At 38.4% G+C, this 23,808-nt stretch overlaps 1 protein-coding gene across 6 annotated transcripts in view; it reads right to left on the bottom strand.

Moving 5' to 3' along the window:
• CDON (cell adhesion associated, oncogene regulated) overlaps positions 1–23,565 on the bottom strand; it is a 123,376-nt gene extending 99,811 nt beyond the window's left edge. For 2 of the 6 annotated variants that reach the window (XM_077112502.1, XM_077112508.1), the window contains exon 1: positions 23,023–23,144. The gene's annotated coding sequence lies outside the window, so the exon portion shown is untranslated. The other 4 variants (XM_077112507.1, XM_077112506.1, XM_077112503.1 and 1 more) reach the window with 4 other exon arrangements.
• Between the last annotated feature and the right edge of the window lie 243 nt (positions 23,566–23,808).

Below are 23,808 nucleotides of genomic sequence, written 5' to 3'. Positions count from 1 at the left end.
GTCATCGTTGACTTCTCTGCATGACATGAAGGTCTGGCTTTTTCCAACGACTTTTAAAAGAGACCTACAACTTTTCCTTATACATTGTCATACAGCCAGTTTGGGTCTTAGAATTAAAAGAATGTGGTGAGTTGGATCCTTAGCTTAAATTTCTAAAACCTCTACTTTTGTCACATTTTCTAAGAACACATTATGCAAGGGGTTGGGATCTACAGCCTTAGAACATCCACAAAAAGCAATATCTTGTTCAATCAAACAACAAAAAGTTATTACCTATATTCAAGGTATTTGAAAAAAAAGATATAGAGGAAGGGAGGGATAAAGTAGAATCAGACACTCATTTTCTGACTTCCTAAACACTTAATCTCAGACATCTTTAACTCAAGTCATTTATAAGCAATGGAATTTTTTTTTTAATGGGGGTATAAAAAAGCTTCAAAAAGCAACAGGAGCCCTAATTTTTTCAATAATATATTTAAAACAAAATGTCTAGTTGGTGGTCTAAGCTAAGGTGAGTATTTCATTTACCTAGAAAATGTCTGAAAGACGAACTTGTACTAACTGTGTAGCTTAGGTTCTGTCTGGAAGGGGAAAAAAAATCGACAAATCTTTTTTCAGGTTTAGAATTCAACAATGAGCTTTTTACAAGTGCTATGTTTAAATGAAAACACACCGAAAAGTTTGCATGCACCTTCTACACCAAAGTTTTGCCTCATCTTTGGCAGACTCTCCAAAAATGACTGCACTGTGAAAGAAGAAAGGGTAAATAAAATATCAGCAAAGGTATCCAAAGTCAACAGAATTTCAGCTCTAAAAATTAAGTCTAAAGCATATAGTTCAGCCTCAAGCAAAAAAAGAGAGTGGATGTGTTCACTCAAAAAAATAAAAAAGTTAAGCTGAAAAGAAAAAGAAAAGTAGGAGGCGTTAACTCATGTACAGCTGAATTGTAAGAACTTGAAGAAGTATACCCTTTACTTTATATAGAAGTAACAAAATTAGACATTTCCTAGCAAAACTTTCTTGTTTTGTGAGTTTCATCCACCACTTCACAATCAAATTATCAGTGGAGTATTCACAGAATTCTGGAAACACTGCCAGAAACATGTAAACCATGCAAAAAAAAAAAAAAAAAAAACAGTTTTCTTGCAAAAATTCAGTTTTATCTTAAAAAAAGAATCATGGGTTGTGAAGAAAACAGCATTACCAATTTGAAAACTAGCTAGGTATCAAGCTTTCCAAGAAGTTTAAGTTTAAAACATTTCATGTCTCCCCATAATCATCTCCTTTTTTTCTCCTTCTAGCTTCTTGGCCAACCTCAATACCTAAAAGTAAAAGCCCAGATGGCAGGTGTGGGAATTCCAAAACAACAGATATTATTTTCCTTATTTGAATTACATTCTTAGTTTGAACAGCCTCAAGGTGCAAGTAAAACATACTACTAATTAAAATACCCAATACCAGTACTAATAAAATGGCTTTTAAAAAAAAAGCTTTTTTAATATACAGAGGCTTTTTAGGTACTTGCTTCCTGACCTCAGTACACGGAACAATGGAACAAATATAGGTTATTTCCTTTTCTGCTAAAGACGGATAAAAAAATCAATTTAACTTAGTCTGGGGATAGAGAGAGCACCCTATTTTATATCAATGCACCATAAACCCTAGGGCATAAATCTCACAGATGGAGACACATTTAGCATGAGAAACAGCAGAGAAACCATATCCCAATATGGTTCATTGTATTTTGATGCAATTACGTATAATTTAATCCACAGCAATGGTTCCAAGATTTTTGGATCTCAATAACCAGTAAATTTTTAAAAACAAAGGAAAACCAAAGAAACACCTGTGTGTCTTAAATAAGACTGACAACAACTTGCCAAGTGAGCACATTTTTTTTTAATGAGCAACGGCCATCTACTATTATTGTTTCATTAGAATATACTACAAAAATAGGCAAGACATAAATTCAGAATAAATTTAGTTTTAGGAAACCATCGCTACATATATTTCGGTTGGTTGGTTTTAATTCCACTCCAGCCAAGTATAGTATTTTTCATCAAAAATCAAACTGGGGCAGTGCGACGGTGGTTTGGTGGCAGAATTCTCACCTGCCATGCTGGAGACCCTGGTTCGATTCCCAGTGCCTGCCCATGCAATAACAAAATAAAACACTGGTTCAAAGATCAAGTTTAGCAAATGACTAATTTAAAATCATTGCATCTTGGGCAATGGTGGTACAGTGGCAGAGTTCTCACCTACCATGCCAGAGACCTGGGTTCAATATCCAGTGCCTACCCATGCAAAAAAAAAATAAAGACTTGCATGTTTTTGCCATTTTTAATTGGTAAAAGATCATGTTAAAACACAGTTTGAGGGCGGGCCACAGTGGCTCAACAGGCAGAGTTCTCGCCTGCCATGCCAGAGACCTGGGTTCGATTCCTGGTGCTTGCCCATGCAACAAAAAAATACAAAACACAGTTTGATGCCACACATTTGGTTATAAAATAGGCTATGTCATATGCTACCTGGTAGAACATTAAGCTTAGATATGCCTTAGCTTTGCATCCTGAACTCCAGCCAACATATCCCCCTAGAGCAGCCACATCACTCTGCTCAGTATTAAAGGGTTTCTCCTCTTAGAAAGACTCTGCCTTGTCTCAGTACCTCGCCCCCACCCTTCATTATTAACTTTCCCCTCCAAAACAGACCAAGCTGTCAGACCTCACTGGGAAGCTGGTGATCTAGAAGACAGGAACCTTGTCATACACATGCTACATTCAACTCAAAAAAAAAGAAATCCCACTCACCCAGTGCAAACAGCAAGGCTACCCTTGTACTCTTCACACATCAGTCTCAAACTTCATGCTTTAAAATGTCTTTCCTCCTTCAATAACAGCCTTGATTTTCATTTTAATCTTTCACCTGTATAAAAATCATAGTCGAGCAGAGTAATGAAGAGAAAGTGCAGAATTAGATTTTACCAGACTTGCAATAGTGTAGAAAAGAAACTAGACTATTTATAGTTCACATAAATGTAAAAAGTTTCTAGCTGAGCAAAATGAACCACTAGTTTCTCAGTGCCATGAGGATAGGGTCCATATACATTTTGCTCACCACTGTATATCCAACACTTGGAAAGTAACTTGTACACAGAGGGCGCCTCATAAATTTTGATATATAAATATGCTTATGCTGAGAGAAACCCCCCAGTGTTTTCTGGGAGCTATGAAGTTACCTAAACTGCCAATTTAATACATGGAAAAAGTTTCCAGTGAGCCAAGAGAAATGATAAGAATGGTCTAACATTATTGAACTATTTTAAGAGAATCAATACTAAATGCTTTACAACCTGTTCACTGACTATTTGATCTTCTCTGGTCATGAACATCCATAGTTACTTATTTTTTATTATGCCAAATTTTAAAAGTTACTAGCTAATAGTTACATAACTTAAGATGGGTCTAAACGACTAACAAAGAACATGATGCAATGATACAGAAAACCCGAGGTTTTAAAATAATGGACGTTATCAAAAACTTCTCCAGAACATCAACTAGTTTCATCCCCCTATTCCATATTATCGATAGCCCCTTCCAACATGAAAAAGTTAGAATGGCCATAGCCCAAACACCCCTAAAGAGTGGGAGAAAGATCAAAGGTGATGGTGGAGTTATACAGAGAAGGTCGGGTTTAACAAATGAGTATGACTGCTAAATCGTTATACTGATATTTCTTTTAGTCTCCCATATCTTAGAGCAGCTAGAAGCAAAAACCTAAACTTGTGGGATTGTAACCTATACCCAGCTCTGAAGTCTGTTCTACAGCTAATTGTTGTGATATACTTTGAAATTTATTGCTTTTTTGTATATATGTTATTTTTCACACACAGAAAAGAAAAAATATTTCTTCTAGCCTCTAGTGTTTTGGAACAGCTAGAAGGAAAAATCTGAAATAGTGGAATAGTAACCCACAACAAATTCTGAAATCTGTTCTATAACTAGTTGTTGAAGCGTACTTTGAAAATCATTGGTTCTTCTTTCTTTTCTTTGTATATATGCTATATTTAACAACAAAAAAATTTTAAAAGGTCCCTTGAAAACCTAAAAAGAAACCATACTACAGGTAACACCAAAGACACAATTAATTTGCCCACAAATAGAAATGACTAGTATGCAAAACAGTCTTCAAAACTTAAAAGTTCTAAAAGCATATGGCCAACAGTGAATGAATGGAAATCTCTGCTTTTATGATTTCTATAAGGATTTGTCATCAAAAGAAATACAGTAGACTCTTAACTTATGGCAGAGATCGGCATTACAAGCTAAAATATCAGGTTTTTTAACATGGTATGAACTTCTTTATAGTCGAAATCATGTAACAGCAAGCTACAATGGAACAAAATTGTACCTCTTAATGCTAACTAGGAAGAGAACTCATTGGGAAGATCTTAAAGAGTATTGGGCAAGTTAACAGAGGCAAACCAGAAACAGTTTTAGATATCTTCTTAAAACCATAGTTCAATCTGTGTCACCTCTCACCAAAACCTTTCAAGTCCTGAATTTGGTAAATAAATATCTAAGCCAAGTCAAGTGAGTTTTTTTGGGTTTTTTTTTGTATGCTGTACGGGGGTCACATTTCATTCTTTTTCCATCTGAGTATCCACTTATTGGAACTTCATTTGCTCAATTTTTGTTTGGTTGGTTTTTCGTTTGCTTGTTTGTTTGGGAAGTGCATGGGCCAGGAATCAAACCCGGATCTCCCACATGGCAGGCAAGAATTCTACCAGTGAGTTAACATTGCACCCCCCAAGCCTAATTCAATTGAACCATATGCATGAGATGGATTAGTCATTCCCTGTTGATGTAAGGCAATATTATATCAATTTCTTTATTTAGCTAAATACATAAGTTCTGTCTTCATGATAAGTAGTTATGAAACGAATATTTTAAAATATTGCACAGTGATTAAATCAGAACTATCAGAGAAAGACTCAATTGTTTTATTCAGTTGTTTTTAGTCATTTTCTACCTAAAGGAGAATCGCAATCCATCCCCAATGGTGACTGTGGGTCACTTGGAAATGATTTCATGTAACTAAAACCAATTTCTGGGATTACTTGACCAAGAAATTCTGATACTCTACTCCATCCCTGCCTCTGACTCCACAGGCAGAAAATAATTGGTCTGTATGAAAACACATACATTCATACATCTTACTAAACATCTGTCTTATGAGACTAATTATTCCAAATAATAATAATGACTACCAATTACTAAGTTTATGGGTCAGAGATTTCACATATATTACTACTAGTCCTTACAACAAACTTAAATATAGGGATTATTATTTACATTTTACAAATGAAATTGAAACACAAAAAGCTCAGATAGCTTGCCCCAGATTCTGCAGCAAATAAATGACAGCTGAGATTCGATCCCAGGGCAATCCCAAGCCTCAGCTTTCCCAGGTCTACCCACAGTTTCCTAAAGGAAAGCCAGGACTTGATTGCATGTCTAATTTCAGGCCCACAGTCACTTTTCATTCTGGAAATGTTCTTAAACCTACCAGGCTCTCCTTCTTCCTCTCCATTTGAACCTGCAGATGGATTTTGGGAGGTGTGGAATTGGTTGAAAAAAACTTTTACCTGTGTTTTCACAACACAGTGTTTTTATACTCAAATTTTACCTGTGTTTTTATACTCAATCATAAGCGTACTCTGGCTCATCAGCCAAACCATAAGACACGCTTCCAGATTTCAGTGCCCAGCTTGCATTTGCGAGTTTGAATCCTATTTGTACATGCGAAGATCAAAGGCTGTGCAGAATACCGTAACTGAAGAAAGTTTCCAAACAAAGAAAACTGAAGATCTGAATAACTTTCTGGATCACAGCTGCACTGGTGTGCCCTGAGACCTCAAAAGAGCAGATGGCATGGGTGCATGAGAGGGGGTACAGAGAACTCTGGACTTACTGCACAATGTTTCTATAAACCTCCAACTGCTCTAATAAAAAATAAATAAAACAGCATATGGCATAGCCTTATACAACATCAGGAATACAGCCACTGCACAGACTCCATATTAATACTGTTTATTAGCAATAAGTAAATAATTATATATTAATACTCAATATTAATAAATATTTTCCACTGAATGAGCTGGAAATTTTTTTCAGTATCATTGGGGTGCACCTCATTCAGAACAGTAATAGCCATAGCAGCAGCAAGTCCTCACATTCATGAGGCACCTGCCAAGTGCCCAAAGCACTGTCGCTGTGAGGTTCCACTGAGATGATCCCGCAGCCCTAAGAGGTTCCATTCCCATCAGAGCAATGAGGAAACTGAAGTGCAGAGAGGTCACTCACTGGTTGCACTGCTTAGAATATGGTGAGGTCTGGCTTTGATTCCAGGCACCTGGATTTCAGGGTCTATGTCATTCTGACACACTGGCTGAAAATTCCTAGGTTAAGGAATATATAAAACTGATTTGTTCCCAATTCAATCATTCCATTAATCTGGAAATCCCATATGCTATGTTTACTTAAAATAAGGGTGGGACTGTCTTCCAACACTACATTCATTTCCACTTAAGAAACTTATGCTCAAAAAAATAAAGCCTTTACCAGTTGAACTCAGCATTGCACAGACGAATGAGGTAAAGTGTTGCCAAGAACATCGTCACACATTCCAGTCACACACAGAATCAATTTGTTGGTCATGACAATGAGATAAAGAACAAATAGTTTAGCAACAAGGTCAGCAGCAACACTCAATGGCCCATATATGCAATTACGGATGTCCAGATCATTTTCTTATATTGTGAAAAAACAAGGGGTTGTATTCAACAATGGATTCTTAGCTATGACTCCAAGGCATGAGCAATAAAAGAAAAAATATAGATATACTGGACTTCATCAAAATTACAAACTTTTGTGCATCACAGAATTTCATCAAAAAAGTGAAAAGACAACCTACAGAATGGAAGAAATATTTGGGAACTCATATATCTGGCAACCACATAATATCCTGAACATATAAGGAACTCCTACACTCAACAACAAAAAGACAAATGACCCAATTTCAAATTGGTCAAAGGATTTGAATAGACACTTCTCCAGAGAAGATACACAATTGGCCAATAAGCACGTAAACAGAGGTTAAGATCATTAGCCATGAGAGAAATGCAAATCAAAACTCTGAGCTAAAAAGTAGAACATCTGGAATAAAAATAAATAATGGGGGAAAAAATGTTAAAATAAATTCAGTTTGAAATAGTGGTAAATGAAAGCGAGGGGTAAGGGGTATGGTACATATAGTTTTTTTTTCTCTATTATCATTTTATTTCTTTTTCCGTTGTCTTTTTATTTCTTTTTCTAAATCGATGCAAATGTACTAAGAAATGATGAATATGCACCTATGTGATGATATTAAGAATTACTGATTATATATGTAGAATGGAATGATTTCTAAATGTTCTGTTTGATTTTTTTTAATTAATAAAAAAAAAAAAAAACTATGAGCTAACACTCATCCACCAGGATGGCTACTATTTAAAAAGCAGAAAATGACAAGTGTTTGGTGAGAATGCAGAAAAATAGGAACCCCTGTACATTGCTGATGAGAATGCTAAGAAGGTGACGTTGTAGTGGAAAACAACTGGGCGGTTCCTCAGAAAATTAAACATAGATTTACCATGTGACCTGACAACCCCAAATCTAGATATATACCCCAAAAAACTGAAAGCAGAGATTCAAATAGAATATTCACCGTCACACTACTCACAATAGTTGAAAGGTTGAAGCGACCCAAATGTTCATCAGCAGATGGATAAACAAGATGTGATATATTCATACAATGGAACATTTCTCAGCCTTAAAAAGGAATGTTGTACTGGTACATGCTACAACATGGATGAGCCTTAAAGGCATCATGTTGAGTGAAATAAGCCAGACAGAGAAGGACAAATACCATATGATTACTCTTATATGAAATACTCAGAAAAAAGCAAATTCATAGAGACAGAGAATTAAGTCGTGGTTTCCAGGGGCTGGGGGAAAAGAAGAAAGAAGGAGCTATTGCTTTAGGGATACACGTTTCTGCTTGGGACGATGAAAATGTTCTAGAAATCGATCGTGGGGAAAAGTTATACAACACTTAGTGCACTTAATGTCACAGAACTGTACACTTGAAAAATAGTTAAAATGGGGTGCAAGGGTAGTTCAATGGAATGCTTTCCATGCGGGAGACCTGGGTTCTATCCTTGGACCATGCCCCCCCCCCCAAAAAGGAGAACATGATTGTATACTATATATATTTTGCCACAATAAAAAATGAAATAGAATAAAATAAATGCTAGGGGTTGAAAATGCCTAAATTGAAGTCAAATGACTCAATTTAATTAGAGAATAAAGAAGAAAATTCCTTATAGGTTAAAAATTTCACTATACTAAAGAATGCATAACACCAAAGAAAACCATGTTGAGAAAGATATTAGGATACTAAACAGGATCTCTAACATTTCAACAATTTAATCACTTGAAGGCCAAATTAACCTGCAGACCTAAAAAAGTTATATTATTATTTGAAAGCCATTTAATTATATCCTAAAAAATAACTTACAGATTAATACCATGCCACTAACTGAGGATAAACTACATTATGGACTTGGTTTATACTTGGCAATTAGATATCTGAACGAGTATTTATTCTTGTTCAGTTTTTCTCCTTTCAAATATACATACACACACACACAAAAAAAAAACACACACACAAAAACTTACAGCAAGCCTCATCAATCATTAAGAGAGGGCCTGGTTCTGATATTATATGAGCTCTGTCAACCTTAATCAAATCGCTTGCCAGATCGCAGATAAGTAATGACTTGCTTAGGTTAAGCGAGGCCAGAGTTTTCCTTCTGTAGTATATACATCTCCAGAGTGAAAATAAACAGCCTCACACCTCTCCCTGGGAGCTGGACTCTCTTGCTCTAATAAGCTCAGTCTTTACTCTAAGGAGGAGGAGAAAGCTTTGGCTTTAGGAATATCTGTTTTCTTTCCTTCCTTGCCAATCCGGTCATCAAAAACCACTTTTAAACTATTTCATTAAGCAGCTAATAATTTTTTAAAAACTCCACACAAAAATAATAGAAGTTAGTTATCATTAAATATTTTTACCATTAACATTTCCATTTTAGCCGACATTATACAGTGATATAAAACAAAACAAAAAATAGCTAGCAATTGACAAAAGCAGTTGTATCACTTAAAACTGCAAAGCCTGAATTTTTTCTAACATAGCTAAGAAATGAAAAACAAATTCTGTTTCGACATCATCTGTCCTGTTTCAGATGCAGGGGTACCATGGAGACACTGTTAAAACAGGAGAAAGAGTGTATCCATTTAGATTTGATGTTCATTCCACAAGGAAGGACGCATATGCAAAATGAGTTTTACTTCTAAAAAGCCCCCTTTGCAAACTTTCTTAACTTTATATAATTGGAAAGGGCTTTCAAACCTCATTTTCAGCTGAGATATACTGTTAAAGAACATCTAAGCATCTGACCATGTTGCCTGCTCTGAAGAAAAGTATTATAAAGCAAGGATTCCAATGGCTAGAAACAAAAATGAAATGGCCTCTTTAAAAGAAAGGGCTTAAAAAACAAGACACCAGGGAGTAAATTTTATCTTATGTAAAACATGTCAACATTTTCCATTAGGTCAACAGAATCTAGAATCTAGGGTTTGCAATTTAGAAATGTCAAAGACACAAGAAAAAAAATATTTTTTTTAATGTGAACGTAAATCTATTCGTAAGCACATACACAGGCAAATGTGCAATTATAATCTAAAATACGCCTAGAAAGAAAAACTAACCTTTCAAATAACATCCTTTTCTGTGACTTGGACAGAGAGAGTTTTTTTTTCGCTTGGGCAGGCCCTGGAAATTGAACCCAGGTCTCCGGCATGGCAGGCAAGAACTCTACCTGCTGAGCCACCATGGCCTGCCCAGAGAGAGAGATTGTAATGATCACCTGACTTTGGACTAGATTAAAACTCATTTATTTGATACAAATATTCAATCATTTATTGTCTTCATGATTTCCACTCTCATGAAAATTTTACTCCCTCATACATTTATTATTATAAATAGAAAATAAAAACCATAAAACACTTGCTTTTAAAATGTTATGTAAGAAATGATTAGCATCAGAATCGGAGGGAAGGAGAAAATTATTCTGTATATGGAATAAAAAGAACCACAAAACAAGAGTTGTAACTGTTGAAACAGTGGCTCCTCAGCGAGGAAACTGAGGGCAGGTTGTGTCGTGGCTCTTTGTAGGTTGTCTGTGCTCGGACACAGGTCACAACTTTCCTTCCTCAACCCCCTGGAGGCACTACCATTTTTACAAATCTGCAGGGCATCCAAAGGAGGGCTTGCTCTGCAAAAACAGTACTTCAACCCTCTGTCACCAAATAACAAGTCTACGCCATATTATTTATTGTTAAACTGCACAAGTACAAGGTACTGAAGGTTCAATACATTCAGTCTAGGTGAATCCCATCCAGAAGACACTAGGATTTATTTATCAGTGAATTAGAATTTTTACACACAAATGGGAACTTTGCCTGCTAAATGTCAAATGAAAGGAGTTTTTCTCAAAACACTGACATTTTAACACAGACGGTAAAAATCCTTGATTGCACAAAGAAAAAACTGAAAACTGAGTTTCTCATTCTTGGTTGCTGAAGGCCTCTAGAGATTCCATGGCCAGCTGACAGCTATAAGCACAACCAATTATGGATTCTTTATATACTTACTAACTGTCTAGGTACACATGAATCTGGCCAAACATTAAAATCTTTGTTCGCTAGAACCTTGAGTAGGGCATGAGATTTTGTAGGTTTGTCCAGAGTGATGCCCGGATAAATCCCAGAGTGATTTGAACAGTGAATAAAAACGTATTTGCAGAGTCCCCCGGGGGGAATGGTGGGAAAGGGGGAAAATTTAACTTCCCCAAGTGGATAATTCTTGATATTCTCACAAGCAGTGGGGACAACCAAAGCAATAGGCTAAAACCCCAATCTTGGGGTTTGTTCATAGGAAATTTAATCCCGCAAAAGATAGGCTAAGTCTACTTAAAATTAGGCCTAAGAGTCACCCCCAAGAGAACTTCTTTTGTTTGCTCACATGTGGCCTCTCTCTCTCAGCCAACACAACAAGCAAATTCACTGCCCTCCCCCTGTCTGCGTGGGACATGACTCCCAGGGGTGTGGACCTTCCTGACAACGTGGGACAGAAATCCTAGAATGAGCTGGGACTCAGCACCAAGGGATTAAGAAAACCTTGACCGAAAAGGGAAAGAGAAATGAGACAAAATAAAGTGTCAATGTCTGAGAGATTCCAAATAGAGTCGAGAGGTTATCCTGGAGGTTATCCTTACACATTAAATAGATATCACCTTTTTAGTTAAGATGTAATAGAGAGGCTGGAGGGAACTGCCTGAAAATGTAGAGCTGTGTTCCAGTAGCCATGTTTCTTGAAGATTATTGTATAATGATATAGCTTTCACAATGTGACTGTGTGATTGTGAAAACCTTGTGTCTGATGCTTTTTTTATCTATCTTATGGACAGATGAGTAAAACATATGGATTAAAAATAAATAAATAATAGGGGGAACAAATGTTAAAATTAATTTAGTAGATTGAAATGCTAGTGATCAATGAAAGGGAGGGGTAAGGGATATGGTATATATGAATTTTCTTGTTTTGTTTTTATTTCTTTTTCTGAATTGATGCAAATGTTCTAAGAAATGATCATGATGAATATACAACTATGTGATGATATTGTGAATTACTGATTATATATGTAGAATAGAATGATCATCTGATATGGTAAGAATGTTTTTGTTTGTATGTTGGTATGTTTAATAAATAAAATAAACTTCTAAAAAAATTTTAAAATAAAACTGTAAAATGCTCGCCTTATAAAACCTGTTCTGTTCTAGTTGTTTTAATCTAGTTTTTTTACACTGACTTTTGTTTTCTAAATGTTGTTTTCCAAGCTATTGTATATTTGGATTGCAGAACAGTTTGTAAGGGGAATACTCTTTCTTTTTAACGTACATTATTTAAAATGTTTTGAGTGAAAAAAAAACTTTCTTCTCCAGGGCTAATAATTTCCTTATTTATCCCCTGGTAATCTACCTATCTGGGAAGAGAAATTCCAAAGGAACAAATCTAACAATGGCAATTTTTAAAAAAAACAATTTTTACTGCTATTTTCAAGTGGGGAAGGATGCATTATACTACAAAATTCCCATTAACATCAATAAGATACATGCAGTCAAATCCCTGAGCTAAAATTTATCTGCTGCTGCAAAACACTGATAGCAAAACTCCACACAAGCTCTACTGCATAATTAAACATGGCACAGTGGCTGCTGTCATGGTAACAAATATATTTTTTTAAGGCCTAACCGCTATGACAATAGCTCTTTAAAATGTATCCTCAAACACAAAAGAAATAACAAATAATGACAATTGTGTTTGTTAGTCTAATAGGAGACCACAATTAACAACCCATCTTACAATTACTCAAAATTGGCTTCAGTTCACCCTAGGATGAAAAAAAATTTAGCTCTAAAATATATAATGAAAATTATATGAAAGACCTACACAGGTCAAAACATGACTACTGCAACGTCTTGGGGAAAAAAAGAAATCCAACTAAAGTACAAAATAACTTAAAACACGGTGGTGATGGTAGCACAATATTATGAATGCAATTAGCTGCACTGAATTATAAATTTGAATGTGGTTAAAGGGGGGAATTTTAGGTTGTATATAAGATACCAGAATAAAAACTGTTTAATAAACAAGAACATAGAACTACACAATAGAAACAGTAAACCCTAATGTAAACCACGGACTATAGTTAACAGTAAAACCACAATAATATTCTCTCATCAGTTGTAACAAATGTCCTACACTAATGCAAGGTGTTAATAATGGGGGTATCTCTAATTAATAAATAAAACAAAACATGGTGACTACAGACTGGAAGTAGGTCCTCGGGGTAGAAGTTTGATCTGTTTCTTCTGTTTTAACCTCAAAAAGGACTTATACATAGAAAAAGAAAGTATGCTTAATTTTCAATGAAATAGGAATTGAAAGAATTGATATAAAAATATGAACTATTTTAATTAGGTTGTAATTCAATGGGAAATGTGTCCTTAAGTAGAGCTATACATTTAGAATTAGGTTTAAAATATACTTTAAACCATCAGGATCGACTCAGCAGAATTACACCATAATCTTATTTACTTTAGAACAAAACTCTTCATTTCATTCTGGACTTACAGTCATTAAATAATGGTACCATCTAAAAGTCTAATTCCACAACAAAGGCAGGCAAAATTAAATGGAAATTAAATTAAATGACCCTATACCGAATCAATCCAACTTGACTGGTAATATAAAGATATTTTACGGGCATTTTATACAGAGGAGTAAACAGCACCTTTCCTCCAAAATTGAGTTGTCACCTACAGATCACATGCAGACATTTACCCACACATGATCTGAATGTTGGGCTAACAAAATTTAGGATCACATTAATAAGCCAATCATTGAACTTTTTTGATCTATTGCAGTCTGCAAAATAAAACAATCAGAATAAGGACATTTAACTTCATTTTATAAATGAAGATCCCTTATACCTGCTCTCATATTCTCACAGCCACTAATACAGGAAGATCGGTTAAATTACTGAGACAGAGATGAGTGATTAATAGCATGTCCGTACCAGCTGAAATGAAGCTCCCTCCCTAATTCTTAGAGCCATTATTTGCTTTGCTGTTCTTTTGTTATACACACGCCCTGGGGCCCCAACCATGAAAATAAGCCAAAATAAATGGGAAAGAAAAATCTCTTATCCCCAGTTTGTGATGCTATTTTCTTTTTATTAGAGTAGAAGGGGCTGCCAAGTTCTGACGTCACTACAGTAATTTCACGGGCTGGTAAAACAAGTATTTTATCCATTAAGCATTCATCCCCTTGCCAATTTTCCCCCCAACCAGGCGGTGTGTGCAACTGCTCACGGAACAGATATCAAATTATAATAAAACAGAAAATACTAATAACCTTCATTCTGATGCTATAAAAAGCCAATAACTGTCCCTGGCAAGAGGCAGAAGCCAGAATGCACTTTATGGTACCTATATACTCAGAAGAGCCCCTGTAATATGTAGTATTTAAAAAACAAACAAACAAACATGACACCAGCTCTCTAGACACAGAATAAACATTCCACAAAACAAAGTATATACTTATTATATAAAACTGTTAAAATATCCAATCTATTTGGCAAGCATTCCAATAATAATGTGACAATAAAACTATCCCAGTATCTTCATCATTTAACTCTTTTTCTCTGTCTAAAGCTTTCTTTAATCTTTATTATTTGAAGTTCTGGTATCCCCGACCTAGACAGAGAGTCATTGCTTTCACTGGATTTTTAAGAGCAAAAGTGTATTGAAATAATTCACAGACGCAGAGAAGACACTGTAGCTTTGCTACTCAGTGTGGTTAGCTCAGGATGATCAACATCATCTGGAAACTTGTTACAAGTGTAAAATCTCAGGCTTTATCTCAGACCTACTCACTCGGAATCTGCAATTTAACACCCCCCAAGAAATTCAAATGCACATTAAAGCCTGAGAAGCACTGCCTTAGTGCAATGAACCATTCAGGACATCTGAGTGTTCAGTACCTATTAGGGTCCAGTGCAAGGAGTTGGGTGGGAGCGGTAACCCCAGATAGGAGAAAATCACATTGTCTGTCCTTAAGGAGAGGGCTGAATGTGAGACAAGTGCACTCGATTATGCCATGAGAGGCATTCCCAGCCCTGCAAGAGAGAAAGCATGATATTTTGATGGGAGGCAAAGTCGCTGAGGATGGCAGAAGCACCAGGGGGATAAGATGAGATTCAGGGTCTCTCAAGGATTTTAAGGAGAACAGTCACATGATCAGATCTGTATTTTAGGAAGATCATTATCCTGGCGCACAGTAGGAAATGGTAGGAAAAATGGGTGCCCTGGTTGGGGGACCAAGACAGGGGACGCGGAGTTGAGCCAGCTGCTTTAAGAAGGATGTCACAAGGTTATTTTTTGGTCTCACATTCTGACTCACTTTTCTTCCACTCCCTAATTTTGAACAGGAGGGGAAGAGATAAGGGAGACCCGCTTATAGGTTCCAGGCAGGTTAGTGAGGATTACATATTGTGAATATAAACATACAAAGAGTAAAAACCTCAGTATACTTTCTGGCTTTATAGGACAGAGAACATATTATTTTTTGGTGATTTAAGATTCTACACTCCCTTTAATCACTCTAAAATATCAAATAGTAACATAAAGTATTATATTTGTAGATATAAGATGTATATGTACAAGGTTGGATTAAATATCTACGGAACCCAAAAAATACCCTGAATACAGTTTTGTTTTTCTGGATAAATCACTGATATCAGTCTTTCTCCCCCAATATGACTGATCGCTTTCCAAATTCAAGGGTAGAAAATTTCTGGTAGGGGAGAGAAGGTAGAGAGGCAAGAGACACATTACATTTTACTTTATGTCCTATTTGTTGTAAGAATGAATAATTACCTGGACCAACTGAGAGCAAAATAAACAGAACCTATTATGTCCCAATAGCCTCAGATGTGCACTTATGTAACCACTATACACAAAACAGTGTCATTTCTGACACTGACACACTGTTTGGAAAGTATTTTCTCTTTAAGATAGATTTAGAGAGCATTTGATACTTACTTGTTAGTGATAAACTAAGGATTACATTTAAAGTGAAAAGAGCCAGAAGGTAGCAATTGTCCCCAATTTAAAGCAGGATTGGTTTGAAAAGTTGGTTGATCCAGTAGGTGACTGGAACTTTAATACATTTTCTCCCTCCAAAATGATGTACCTGATGATTATGCAGCCCAGCAAATTCATAATAGCCTATTATGTCACTGCTTTTCACCAGATTTTTAAGAGCAAAAGTGTGCTGAAATAATTCAAGGACCTAGAATTAGGCAAAGGCTCTGGGTCTTTCAGTTCAATCTCTCACCCGAGGAAGAAATTCTCTCCAGACTATGCTTTACAAATGCCTCCATAGCACTTCCAGAAATGAAGAGCTCATACCTCTTCAAAACAGCATTTCTATGGCGGGGCAGAATAGATAATAAATATCTATTTATTAGATATTCTTCCTTCTATTGAAACACACTTTGTATCTGTAAGTGCCCCTATATAACAAAAGATGAATCGTATATCATAGTTTCAACTCTCTACACCCCCATTGAAATCAAGGCCACTGGTGGTCTGATTTAAGAAGAAAAGGGGACAACTTGCCCCTCTGGGGTCCAGGGGGACCCAATCTTGCACAAAGCCACGTGTGGACAGTAAGATTTAATAAAATTACAAATACTGAACAACACAATGTTCCCTGAGGATAAAGTGGCTAGTTTTCAAACAGCACACCCAGAAAATCCTTCCTCAATGTTTCTGAATACAGAAATACAAACTACAAATCTCAACCATAGTCCCATTCAAAATTTTAAGTCTGATTCATCAATATCATGTTGTATTCTTGCTTCACTATTTGATGAAATAAACTTAATTTAGTTTATTAGGAAAATCCAATAAGAGAAGAGAAACTCAAAATGTATAGACAAAGCATGATAGCAATTGTTAAAAAGTTAGTAGGCAAACTCTTTTTCCTTTATATAAAAGAATATAGTCCTGTCCTTCAAACTTTTACTGTAAAGTGATATCCTATGATATTTTCTCCCACTTTTCACGGTAGTGGGTTTTTTTCCAAATTTCAAAATCCACTGTGTTTTGCATTGCTTTCAACCAAAAGAAATGACATTAATTCTAGGATAGAGGTTACTTCTGTACAATTTCAAGTACTGACTATGTCATTATATCCAACACATGAAGGATATAAGATATCTTACATGGTTCTCCCCTATTTTGAGGCTCTCTCCCTGCCCTCCTAAAAACACACAAAGACATGAATGCAATTATCAAAGGATGTGGTTTATGGAATTATGGCTGATGATAATTATAGGACTTTCAACCCAGCTTAAGCATAAAAAATACGGTCATTGTTATTTTTCTCAAATAGCCACCGAGATCTGATTTTCAAATAATTTAGGAAAAAAATGTTTTTGGTTTCTTTTTTCCCAATGACCATGCACCCGATGTGCCAATAAAAAGAACTACTAAGAGGGCGGGCCGCGGTGGCTCAGCGGGCAAAGTGCTTGCCTGCCATGCCGGAGGACCTCGGTTCGATTCCCGGCCCCAGCCCATGTAAAAAACAAACAAACAAACAAAATACAATAAAACAAGAAAATGTTTAAAGATGTTTCCCTTTCTTCCTTCCTTCCTTCCTTCTCTCTGTCTTTCCTTCCCTTCCTCCCTCTTTAAAAAAAAAAAAAAAAGAACTACTAAGAATTGCAAAACGACACAGAAGACTCAATAATAATAATAATAATAAAGAATGAATTACTAGTGCACACAATAACATGGGTGTACCTCATCTGTATAATGAGCATTACAAGAAGATACTGTATAAGTTCATTTTTATAAAGTTCAAGAACAGGCAAATCCAATCTATGTAGAGACTAGTGGGAACAATGTTTGCCTGCAAGGCAAGGGAAAGTGGGGCAGGGAGTGGAAGTAATTAACTGGAGGTTAATGGCCTTCCAAGGAAAAGAAAAAGTTCTGGGTAAAGGCTGCATAAATAAAAATTCACCTAGCTGTTCATTTAGGATACCACATATATTATACCTCAATTGGGAAAAAAAAAAAAAAAGAACATCTTGCCAAGTGCCTTTTAAGTTTCAACTGCAAAATTAAGAAAGCTATAGCAGTTACATGTGCCACACACACTATTACCAACTTCTGAGAATTCCTCATTATTTAGTACTTCAAAGAAATCACTTGTGGATCAAAGTAATGCACTAACATGTACAGCAGGGGTTAATAAAAACAACAAAAGCAGTTAGCATTTATAAAGCATTTTTTATATGCCAAGAGCTTTATTTTCATTATCTGACAATGGTAAGAGACACTATTGTTATTATCCCCATTCTACAGATAACAAAATCAAGGTTTAGGTCAAGATCACTGTCCAAGGTCACATAAATAAGAGGTGAGCTGGTATTTAAACAAGAATAGCTGAAAAGCCAGCTTCATGCCAACTTCTTAATTCTCTGTGTGTATTAGGATACTATAAAAATAAAATCAGGGTGGTGCGATGGTGGCTCAGTGGCGGAATTCTCGCCTGCCATGCCAGAGACCCAGGTTCGGTTCCCAGTGCCTGCCCATGTAATAAAATATATATATATATTTCAAACAGCACACTCAGAAAATCCTTCCTCAATGTTTCTGAATACAGAAATACAAACTACCAACCTATATATAAAATAAAATCAATCACGCAGTTCCAAGCAAAAAAAAAAAAAACACCTAAGCAGAGTATGTAACCTAAATTCAACAATACAACCAGTATATATTTTTTTCCTCTCAAGTTAGATGGATCAAGCTTGCTTAACAATTCCTTACGGTTCTATCATGAAAAGGCATAGCACTGACTCTTAGGCAATGAAGCCCCTGCTCACGTTCCAACCGGTATGCAGCAGGATAAAATATTCTTTGGAGGAGTTTTGATTATCTCTGGCCATCAAAACACAGCACACAGCAAAGCATCCCCAAATGACTATGAATCAACAGAGACACAATGCTAACCTCAGTGCGTGCTCCAGTCCATTCAAGAGTCCTTTCAATGTGGCCATAATATCAGCGGGCACACCACGGTTAAGGTGGAAAAAAATTTTAAATATCCTCAAAAAGACTTCTCTATTTTCTAAATAGTCTGTATTGTGAGAAGAATCTGGTGGACGACTATGTGGGAGCGAGAAAGGTGGAAAAGAACCGGGCGCTACATACAGCATGACTTGAGTCAGGAACAAAACATATCGAATTAACTAGCAGGCATGCTACTGCATTCTGCATTAGTTGAAAAATTCAAGCGCTGGAATTCACATTCACTTTTAACTATTCCAGGAAAATGAAAATCAATAACTTCATCATCAAAGATTTAGAAATGGTCTTCCTTAGAAAGTACACAAGAAACTGGGTTAAAATTCTAATAAATGTCTGTATCCAAAAATTATTTGGGGGTGGAGAGGGAGAAAGACACACTAAGTCTCTCAAAAATTTTCCTCCAAATATTTTATGGACTATTTTTGGTAGATAGATTTTCACTTACTTGTGGCTATTGGCAAGTCTGCAAAACAATAGCTTAGAAAGACTAGAAATAAGATAGACTTCTTAAAAAGACAACAGAAAAGAGAGAGATACCCTAAAAGTATTTAAATTCTATCATAATAATGTAATAAAAACATAAGAAAATCATATAAAAGCAAAAGGGTAAGCTAAAATATGCCTATGCAAGCAAGCATTTCATCTCTGCAAAACAGTCTGCCTCCCAAAAGTCTGATTTTGCTCTCAGTTTAAAAAGTCATTAAAACAATACATTAACCTTCACAGGCAAGACCAAACTGTAACACAATTTTACATATTTATCAAAAGATCATTCAAAAAACTTACCAAGTCTGCAACGTGTATATGCTTGTGCTTCGGAGGGAAAGCAGAGAAGTGGCTTTCTGTACTTACAGTGGCATTCACTTCAGTGCTAAAAACACATCACCACCGTCCTGCTTGTAATAAAGTCCTGCCTAGCAAGTCTGCCTTTGGGTTGGGCTTTTCTCTTACAAGATAAGCTGTTAAGTCATGCCTTGATTTTAGATCCGCTAACATATGGAGTCTTCTAATGTAGCCCTCTCCCCGCCCCCCTCCCATCACCACTCGGCTCCACTCCCTCTCCACACACACACATGCACACATACAAAAAAGGCACTGCAGGGCAGAAATTCCTCAGGTGCTCGCTAATGGAATTCCCAGGGTCTTGGAGGCGCTTCGGGGATCAAGAGATCTCATAGCCCCTGCTGGGGTAAGGAGCAGCGAGTCTGTTCCATTTAATCAAATACAGAATGAATTTTCAGCTCTATTCACTAGCTTGTCTCCAGGGTTCTCAAAAGGCACCAGGCAGCTAGAATCACACACATGTGGCTCTTTTAGGCAAGTATAATTAGTTTGATTTTAAAAAGCCACATTAATAATATCACCTCAGGACCATTATTCAGGGAACAGATGACAATGATACTGTATGTTTTGAGCCTGACAATGGGGGAAGGAGCACAAACAATGAGAGAAAACTTGAAGGATTAAAAAAAAAGAAAAAACAGTTTTCATTTCAATGTAATCCAATATTTTTAAAGTGACATTAAGTATATTCCATATATCAACTCTTCATTCCAGCCAAAAAGAATCAAGTAAAAGTCCTCTTCCCCATTCTCTGGAGAGTGGATGAATGCCAATACACAACAAAAATTCATCAAGTGGAATGTTAACATACATTATAAAAATTTCAATAAAACCTTTTCCAATTTCAGCCTGAGCTAACAAAATATCCTGAAAATGCACCTACCAAAAAAAAAAAACACTGTAAAATCAAGTCCTGCAAAGCAACCAGACTACAAATTCCCTTTCTAATCCAATTAGTTAGTATTAACTAGGAGTAGGCAGCTCATCTACACTCCTGACCTGTGGTTTATCTGTACCTCTACACAGTACAAATGCTAATAGCAAGGCGTAACTACTGTAACTACATGTTACAATAACAAACTTATCAATTAGCTATTTTATTTTTATTTTTTATCCTCTATCTGATTTCACTAAGAGAATACTGAATTCCTGAAATTACTTTCCCAGCATTTTACTTAGAAACAATCACCATGTTGTCAGTGTAAATGTTTAGCAACCATACACACACATCTCTAGAGCAGTAAAATTTTACGTCAACTTACATTCTGACAAAACCATAAGCGAAATCCGACAGAAAGTCATGAAAGCCTAAGGGCAAAGTGGAAAAAAGCAAGAGGAGAGCACAGGATCTAGTCTATGAATTTTATCTGACCTTTACAGAGCAAAGCCCTATGCCTGCACACTGCCTTCATCTACATATACTTTGCATATCTAGGAGGGAAAAAAAAAAGTCCCATCTTAAAGTGAACTTAATTCCTTTCATGCGAAGTCAAACCACCTGCAAAGAAGGCAAGGGGTAAGATTGATTTAGAAGCCAACCTCCACAAGCTCAGATGAGTATGCTCTGCGTCCTAAGGGTTCTTTGTACTTCGCGGCTTGAGAGTCAAAGCTGTTTAAATACTTTCCACCGTAGAGGAGGTTGATGAGAACCAAAGCAATCAATCAAAGCATCCCAAGTGAGTTACTACGCAAACAATAGCACAGTACCTCTAGTAACTGATTTTCCTGGTTGACTAAACTATTCAAACAAAGTCAGATTTCCCAAAGACTATATCCGAGTTATTTTTTTTTTGCATGCAAGTTAAACAATATACATTTGTTTTTTTAATAGACATATAAATGTTTCTCCTTTACACACTGCCAAACACACACCAAAGTCACGTCTTTACTAAATGAAACAGGTTTTCTCCATCCTTCTCATATAACTTAAAAGTATGGGGGCAGTTCATTTCAACATGTGCAGAACAGAGTCTACAGTATTTGGTGCCTCTCTGGGTTCCTATGAATGCTTTCTAATTAAGCATTAATTTAAAATTTCCAGAAACTTTCTGAAGGTTTTCAGCATGTACTAAAAAGTTGAACTACCTACCCCTCCATCCCCACCCCATTTATTTTTCAGCTAAAGAGAGATTACAAAGGGAAAGGGCTATAAAAATGTAGTAGAACGTTTAGAATTGTATCAGGAACGAACCCATTTCATTCTCTGTCCCCTCCCCACCTTCTCGTACCAAACACTGTCCATTTGGCATACCAAGGGTGGGCTGGGAATCCCTGGTAATGGTATTGGTGAGGCACAGGATCTTAATTCACTAACACAGCCTCTCCAATCCTTACTGGTTGCCCTGAGAATAAATCTCATGTTACCTTTTTAGTCCCACCTCCCGGTTTTCAAGGTGTCTTGATTAAGGACACAAAGGCTGACTTTCTGTGAACGAAGTTTCCCAAGTTCTAGACCCGGGTGGATAGCAGCCTGCCCTGAAAGCACCTGCCCCCGTCTGTACTCCGGCCGTCTGTACTCCGGCCGAGGGAAGGCAGGCTTTCTGAAGAACAGCTCCTTTCCGAGCGCCTTCCACCTGATTTGGTGGGGTTAGGAGAACAATGCAGGGAAGGGCAGGCGAGTCTATCTACCCACCCCCTACCCCCACCCCCTTGATTTATTACTGAAATTCCTAGATGTGGAGAGAGCGCAACAAAGGTCTGGAAGCTGCAGACTGAAATAAATAGCGAGCTGTAATGTATTTAGCAAATGATAATGCAATGCACAGAAAGCTTGACAGAGGAGAAGGGAAAATACGCTCCCTGGGGCTGGGAAGTCGCTGAGCGTGTGAAGACAGAGAAAGATACATTGTGCAGGAAATTTCTCCTGCTTCTCGCTCCGCATAAATCACTGTCTCTCGCGGGCGCTCGGCGGGGATGGAAACTGAGAGGGGCGACGGACCCCGGCTCCCTTGGGAAAGCGCGCGGGCGCCCCTCTCTTCCCCGCCACGCTGCATCTCACCTGCCAGGGCGGATCACGGTCAAGGCGAGACGGAATCACCCGCGGCGGCGTGACAACTCGCCCCGCCTCCCCCTCCCGCTCCCCACGTGGGGGGGCTCCGAGCCCCCAGGAAGCCAGGAGCGCGAGGCCCCGCTGAGCACCCACCGGCTGCGCTCCCCAAACCCCGTGCGCAACCCCGGGACCCCCACGCCCGCGGAGACGCCGGCCCGCCAGCCCCCCTGAGCCGCGTGGCCCCCTGACCCCCCAGCCGCCACCCCGCCTCCGGCCTGACGCGGGACCCCCGCCCCGCACCTCTCAGCGGGGCCGGCTAAGCCCCCAGACCTCCTGCGCGGCAGCCGGCTCCGAGAGCCACCCCCAGGACATGCCCCGCGCGCGGGCGGCGGCAGCGGAGGCGGCGATCCGGACGGGCCCCTCCATGCACAGGGCCGGGGCAGCGGGAGGGCGCGGCGCCTCTCGCCGGGGCGGGGCCGCGGAACCGGCGGGCGGTGGGCGGCGGGCTCCGGGTTCCTCACGCCGCGCGGGGCACCGGGGCTCAAGGGGCGGGGGGTGGAGGGGGGGCGGAGTCGGCGGGGCGCGCCCCCGCGGCCGCGCTCCTCCCCGCCAAGGCGCGCGAGCGCGTTCCCCGGAGGGCGCCCGGCCAGCGCGTAGCACGCGAGGAGCGAGCGGAGGGGGCGGGCCCTGGCGGTAGGAGTGCGCGCGCAGCCTGCCAGATCGGCGCCGGGGGGCTGGGGGAGACGGGCCGTACCAAATTGCACAGGGAGGGTATGGCTGATCTGCTCACGACCCTCCCAGTCACCTCCCTGCTTGGAAGCAGCCCCGAGCAGGTGCGGGAGATTGTCTTCTTTGGTCTGGCATGGAAGACTACGAGTTGTCTTAAAAATTCCCTGCGATGCACGTAGTGCATTCACTTTTACTTCCCGGGACAGGCGGCATTTCTGGCCAATCCACCCCTTTCTTTCCCCGCCCAGGCCACGCCCCTTAGCCCTCCGCTTGATTTCTCTTAGGGATCAGCTAGTCTACTACTTTGGACCCTACGTGGCAATTGTCCTATAACTGCCTCCCTCCTACCTTCGCCTT

This window comes from Tamandua tetradactyla, chromosome 8 (assembly GCF_023851605.1).
Source record: "Tamandua tetradactyla isolate mTamTet1 chromosome 8, mTamTet1.pri, whole genome shotgun sequence".
NCBI lineage: Eukaryota > Metazoa > Chordata > Mammalia > Pilosa > Myrmecophagidae > Tamandua > Tamandua tetradactyla.
Note: the sequence above shows the minus strand (reverse complement) of the source record. Positions and strands in the feature narration are given on the sequence as shown.